Below are 6000 nucleotides of genomic sequence, written 5' to 3'. Positions count from 1 at the left end.
ATTGATTGCCCATTCAAATTCAAACTTTATTTTGAATTTGAATGGCCAACCAATCATCCTTATCCATTCATAAGGCACATTAAAGTGGGGCGTGAAGAGGGCTTGGCATGAAGAAATAATTCATGAGAAGTTCCTTCTTATGAATTCAAATGGGTGCAATGGAAGTGAGGTGGCGCATAGAGATTGGGTCAAGATGGTTTAATTATTTAAACCAACCTAATTGAACCAAATAAGTTAGGTCCAATTAGACTAATTTAAACCCAACTTAATTAGGCTTAATTAGGCTCAATAAAATCTTAATCAAATCAGGAATTGACTAAGCCCAACCCCTGATCAAATTAGGGACCAAACCATCTTGACGATTAGGTCAACTCTTAACCTAATCGGGTCAAACCCAACTGAATCCAATTCAATTAGACTTGATCTAAAAATAATTACTCAATCAAATTGAGTTAATTAATGATCAAATCACTAATTAAACCTCTCATAAATATTGAGTCCAAATCCGATGGGCAATCGGGCATCAGAATTCATCGATATGTAACACTGATCGAAAAGTCCCAACCAGTGGGACTCTTGACCCCGGTACCCATAATGTGTGGAACTCGTGATCAGAGAATCCTGATTCTCGATCACTAAGTCTCAAACATGTAGGATTCTACATCAGCCATCAGATCAGATAGGAACCTCTAATGTGTGTGACCCCGCAGGTTCGAACCTAAGCCTGTAGCACAGGAACCAATTCCTGTACTAATCGAAGTGACCATCTAGCAATGGTACCCGATGTCCGAATAGGTCGAAAAGTCGCAATCGCAACACTCAGGACCTACATGAATATAGTTACTGTATAATTCATCCTTTTGACCCCTATGTTTAGGATGACTCAGGGTTAAACTGTCAACCCTGATCAGATCATCCGAATCATGCTCAACTCAAATAGTCCTGTGACTCCTCACAAGGACTACCCTGGCCAAAATTTTGCTAAATTGAAACACGACTATACATAGCTCCTAAACTAGAGTGGTCAATCCCATCTTGACACACGCACCGACAAGTCAAGTACTTGACTACACCCAGCAACCTTCCGTCACTGAATTAGAAATTCAAGTAGTCCAATACCTAAGTGCAGTGAGTTGCTTGCAAGCCACCGTGGCGGTCTCAGGTCAGAGGGATATTTATACCCATATTCCATCGGAGCAAATCTTGACAGCAGAAATAGCTCCAGAGTCAGTCACGTTCGGTGCAGATGTACCCTTACATCTCACCTGTATGCCATACCAGTGTCTCCACACTCATTGGTTAAGAGGACAACCAACCTATATGGCACACAACAACCTATGCTTGATAAATATTGTCGTTCTTGGTAACAACGTATCATTTGATCGCGAACAGATTTAAGGACTAAACGATAAATCCTCCTTTGTCAAGTCTAAATAGTCTTAAGAACTTCACCACAACATAGGAGTTCATTAGAAGATGAAACATTTTGTGATGAAAAATATCAAAATAATTTTTATTAATTCATAATTCATGTACAAATATAAAAATGAGCACAACCGTCAACAGGCTGACGATTGGCTTTGGGATACTATTTCCAACAATCTCTCACTTGGCCTAAAGCCAATCGGTGCAGTATCTAATACCCATCTTCGACTTGTAGTTGTCGAACTCCTTCACCGCAATGGCTTTAGTGAATGGGTCAGCCAAGTTCTCCTTTCCATCGATCTTCTAAAGATCGACGTCACCTCGATCCATAATTTCTCGGATGAGATGGTAGCGGCGCAGAATATGCTTCGTCCGCTGGTGTGCCTTTGGTTCCTTCACCTGAGCAATGCCTACAGAGCTGTTACAGTAGAGCAGAACTGGACCAACAAGGGAGGGTGCTACTCCAAGCTCAGTGATGAATTTTCTCAGCCACACCACTTCTTTGGCAGCATCTGATGCAGCGACATACTTTGCCTCGTAAACTAAATCAGCCACTGTGTGCTGTTTGAAACTTTTCCAGCGGATAGCCCCACCATTAAGGGTAAAAATAAATCCCGACACACTTTTGCTGTCATCGTGATCAGACTGGAAACTAGAGTCTGTAAACCCTATAAGTCTCAAGTCCGATTCACCATAAACAAGCCACTGGTCCTTAGTATTTCTTAAATACTTTAGGATGGTTTTAACAATCTTCCAGTGATTCTCCCCTGGATCAGATTGGTATCTACTCACTACCCCTAGTGAGTATGCCACATTTGGTCATGTACATGTCATGGCGTACATGATAGATCTCACTGCCGAAGCATATGGAATCCTACCCATACGCTCTCTCTCTTGAGGTGTTGTCGGACAATCCCTCTTCGAGAGAGAAATTTCATGGCCTATCGGAAGATAGCCTTTCTTAGAATTCTCCATGCTGAACCTCTTCAGCATAGTATCAATGTATGTGGACTGAGATAAACCAAGCAACCTTTTAGATCTATCCTTATAGATCCTCATCCTTAGGATGTAGGAAGCTTCTCCCAGATCTTTCATAGAGAACTGTGACGACAGCCAAATCTTTATTCCCTGTAATGCAGGGATATGATTCCCAATTAAGAGAATGTCATCCACATACAATATAAGAAATACTACTACTGGACCATTAGCCCACTTATAAATGCATGGCTCTTCTCCATTCTTAACGAAGCCATACGTCTTGATCATCTTATCAAAACGTATGTTCCAACTCCGTAATGCCTGCTTAAGTCCATAAATGGACCTCTGTAGCCTGCACACCTTAGACTCATCTGTGGATGTGAATTTTTCAGGTTGTATCATATACACCTCTTCATCCAGCTCTCCATTTAGGAAAGTTGTCTTCACATCCATCTGCCAGATTTCATAGTCCAGATGAGCAGCTAATGCAAGCATAATCTGAATGGATTTGAGCATTGCCACAGGAGAAAATGTCTCGTCATAGTCTATACCATAACGTTGACGATATCCCTTGGCAACCAAACAGGCTTTATAGGTTTCCACCTTTCCGTCTGCGCCCCTCTTCATCTTGAAGGCCCACTTACACCCTATGGATTTTACTCCTTCGGGTGGGTCAACCAATGTCCACACATCGTTGACCTTCATGGACTCCATTTCGGATTTCATGGCCTTCAGCCATTTCTCAAAGTCGGATCTTTGCATTGCATCGATGTAGGTGATCGGATCCTTATCATTTTCATCAAGTTCGATAGGATCACCATCCCGAACCAAGAAACCATAGTATCTGTCCGGTTGACGTGGTACTCTACCAGATCGCCTTAAGGGTACTTGAATAATGGGCTCCGGATCTGATCTAATCAAATCTGGTTTAGGTTCAGCAACTTGTGTCGGTTTTTTCACCTGCCGAACTTCGTCAAGTTCGACCTTAGAGGCAACAGTCCTTTCACCAAGGAACTCCTTTTCCAAAAAGATTATCTTAAGGCTGACAAACACTTTTTGCTCATCAGCTAGGTAGAAGTAATACCCTTTGGTCTCTTTTGGGTACCCTATAAAATTATACTTGTCAGACCTAGGTCCAAGCTTGTCCGTAATTAAACGTTTAACATAAGTCGGACACCCCCAAACCCTAAGGTGTGAGAGTACTGGCTTACGTCCTATCCATATCTCATATGGCATTTTAGTTACAGACTTACTCGAAACTCTATTTAGAAGGTAACAAGCCGATTCGAGTGCATATCCCCAGCGGGAGATCGGTAGACCAGCAAACCCCATCATGGATCGAACCATGTCCAACAAGGTCCGATTCCTCCTTTCAGATATACCATTATGTTGTGGTATTTTAGGAGGAGTCCACTGAGAGAGAATCCCATTCTCTCCAAGATATGTCAGAAAATCATTGGAAAGGTATTCACCTCCTCGATCAAATCGAAGAGTTTTAATACACTTTCCAGTTTATTTTTCTACCTCATTTCAGAATAGTTTGAACATTTCAAATGACTCCGACTTATGCTTCATTAAATAGACATACCCATACCTCGATAGGTCGTCTGTGAAGGTTATGAAGTAGAAATATCCACCTCTTGCACTTGAGCTCATGGGTCCACATACATCAGAATGTACCAAACCCAAGAGTTCACTGGCTCGCTCACCTTTTCCAGTAAAAGTTGATTTGGTCATTTTACCAAGAAGACAGGACTCACAGGTTGGAAGTGATTCACAATCACTTACTTCAAGAATTCCTTCTTGAGCCAATCTGTTTATCCTGTTCTTATTGATATAACCTAGCCTACAGTGCCAAAGGTAGACTTCTGACATATTATCTATTCTAGGGCGTTTACCGGAGATTTTAACCACATTAACAGGTTGTGATAGAAAGTAAATTTCATTATTAAGTTATCCAACAAACATTGTAACACCATTCAAAATGATATTACAAATGTTTCCTTTTATTAAAAATTGATAACCGTTCATGGCCAAAAGGCCTACAGAAATAATATTTAATAAAAAGCTTGGACAATAGTGACATTCACTCAGAATTATGTTTCGAGAATTGATTACAAGGTTCATGATTTCTAATGCTAGAACTAGAACTTTGCTTCCATCTCCAACATTCAGGAATCTATCGCCTTCATCAAATCTCCTACTGACCTGCAGACCCTGCATCGAATTGTAAATATGATAAGGGTTTCCAGTATCCAATACCCAGGCAGTAGTATCACAAATGAAAAAGTTGCAAGGTGTTATCATATAAGTACCTTGCTTCTTCTTTGGCCTGTTCGGGTCCAGGGAAGCAATGTATAGAGGATAGTTCCTCTTCCAGTGCCCCTGCTTCTTGCAAAAGAAGCACTCCGCCTGGCTCTGGTCGGGCTTGCACTTCTTGGTCTGACCCTGCGCAGACGTCATAGCATTCAGCTGCACCTTCTTATTCTTCTTCTTCTTGTTCTTCTTCTTCCCTTTCTTAAAGGGTCGATGACCAGAAAAAGACCCTCCCACAACATTCACCGACTCCTTATGGAGCTGGTGATCCTTCTCAAAGTTCTGCAGCAACCCCAACAAATCGTGGTAGTTCACTGCAGGCTTTGTCATCCGAAAATGAGTAAGGAAGGGGAGGAAGGACTTGGGCAATGAATTAAGGATCGCATCCTTACCGAGCTGCTCATGCAGGGAAAAACCCAGTTTAGTTAGGTGCTCAATCATTTCGATCATGTACAGTACATGATCAGTGATTGAGGCTCCATCCCTCATCCGAGCATTGAAAATGGCACAACTAGTTTTGTAACTTTCAACATCGTCAGGCATGCCAAAGGAGTTGTTCAACATTTGAAGCATCTCCTGTGGCTGGGCATTCTCGAACCTACGGCTGAACTCATCATTCATTGCCGCCAGCATAATGCATCGAACGGTGGTGCGATCGTTGAGCCACTTCTGAGAAGTGTCTCGGACCGTCCCTCTAACATTCGGGGCTGGCTCCTTAGGTGCCGGATCCGTTACTACATAAAGGATCCACTCATGCTCAAGAATGATTTTTAATTTTTGATACCAGCTATCGAAATTAGGTCCCATGAGCTTGTCATTATCTAATAATGACCGGAGGGACAGGGTAGTAACCATAGCTGCATAAAGAAAAACCAGACCTCATTAGTACATAAATTATAAATACTAAAGACTTGGACTTTAGTCTAAAGTTTCTCCCAGTATTTTTACGAACTGGTAGCCTCAACCTCCAATTCGAGAAATTACTTTAATTTCTTAGTGGGTACTAGAATCCACACAGACTACACACGAGCCCAACTTTGGTTAGTCAACGCATGTGCATCTATGGGTAGATTCATAACCAGTTATTTCTCTAAACAACTTCTAGTAATTGATTTTGCCCCAAAACCTAATCACTAGGCTTTGGCCTCCACTGAAAAGATCTGGTTAGGTCCAACCATTAACATGATTTGATTTGGTGAATCGGACCAATAAATGATCAGGCCCAACTTTGGCCGGCCAACCGATCACCATCAGAAAGACTCAAACCAAATTATCATATTT

Source organism: Elaeis guineensis, chromosome 6 (assembly GCF_000442705.2).
Source record: "Elaeis guineensis isolate ETL-2024a chromosome 6, EG11, whole genome shotgun sequence".
In the NCBI taxonomy this organism is placed as follows: domain Eukaryota; kingdom Viridiplantae; phylum Streptophyta; class Magnoliopsida; order Arecales; family Arecaceae; genus Elaeis; species Elaeis guineensis.
This window is presented reverse-complemented; position numbering follows the sequence as displayed.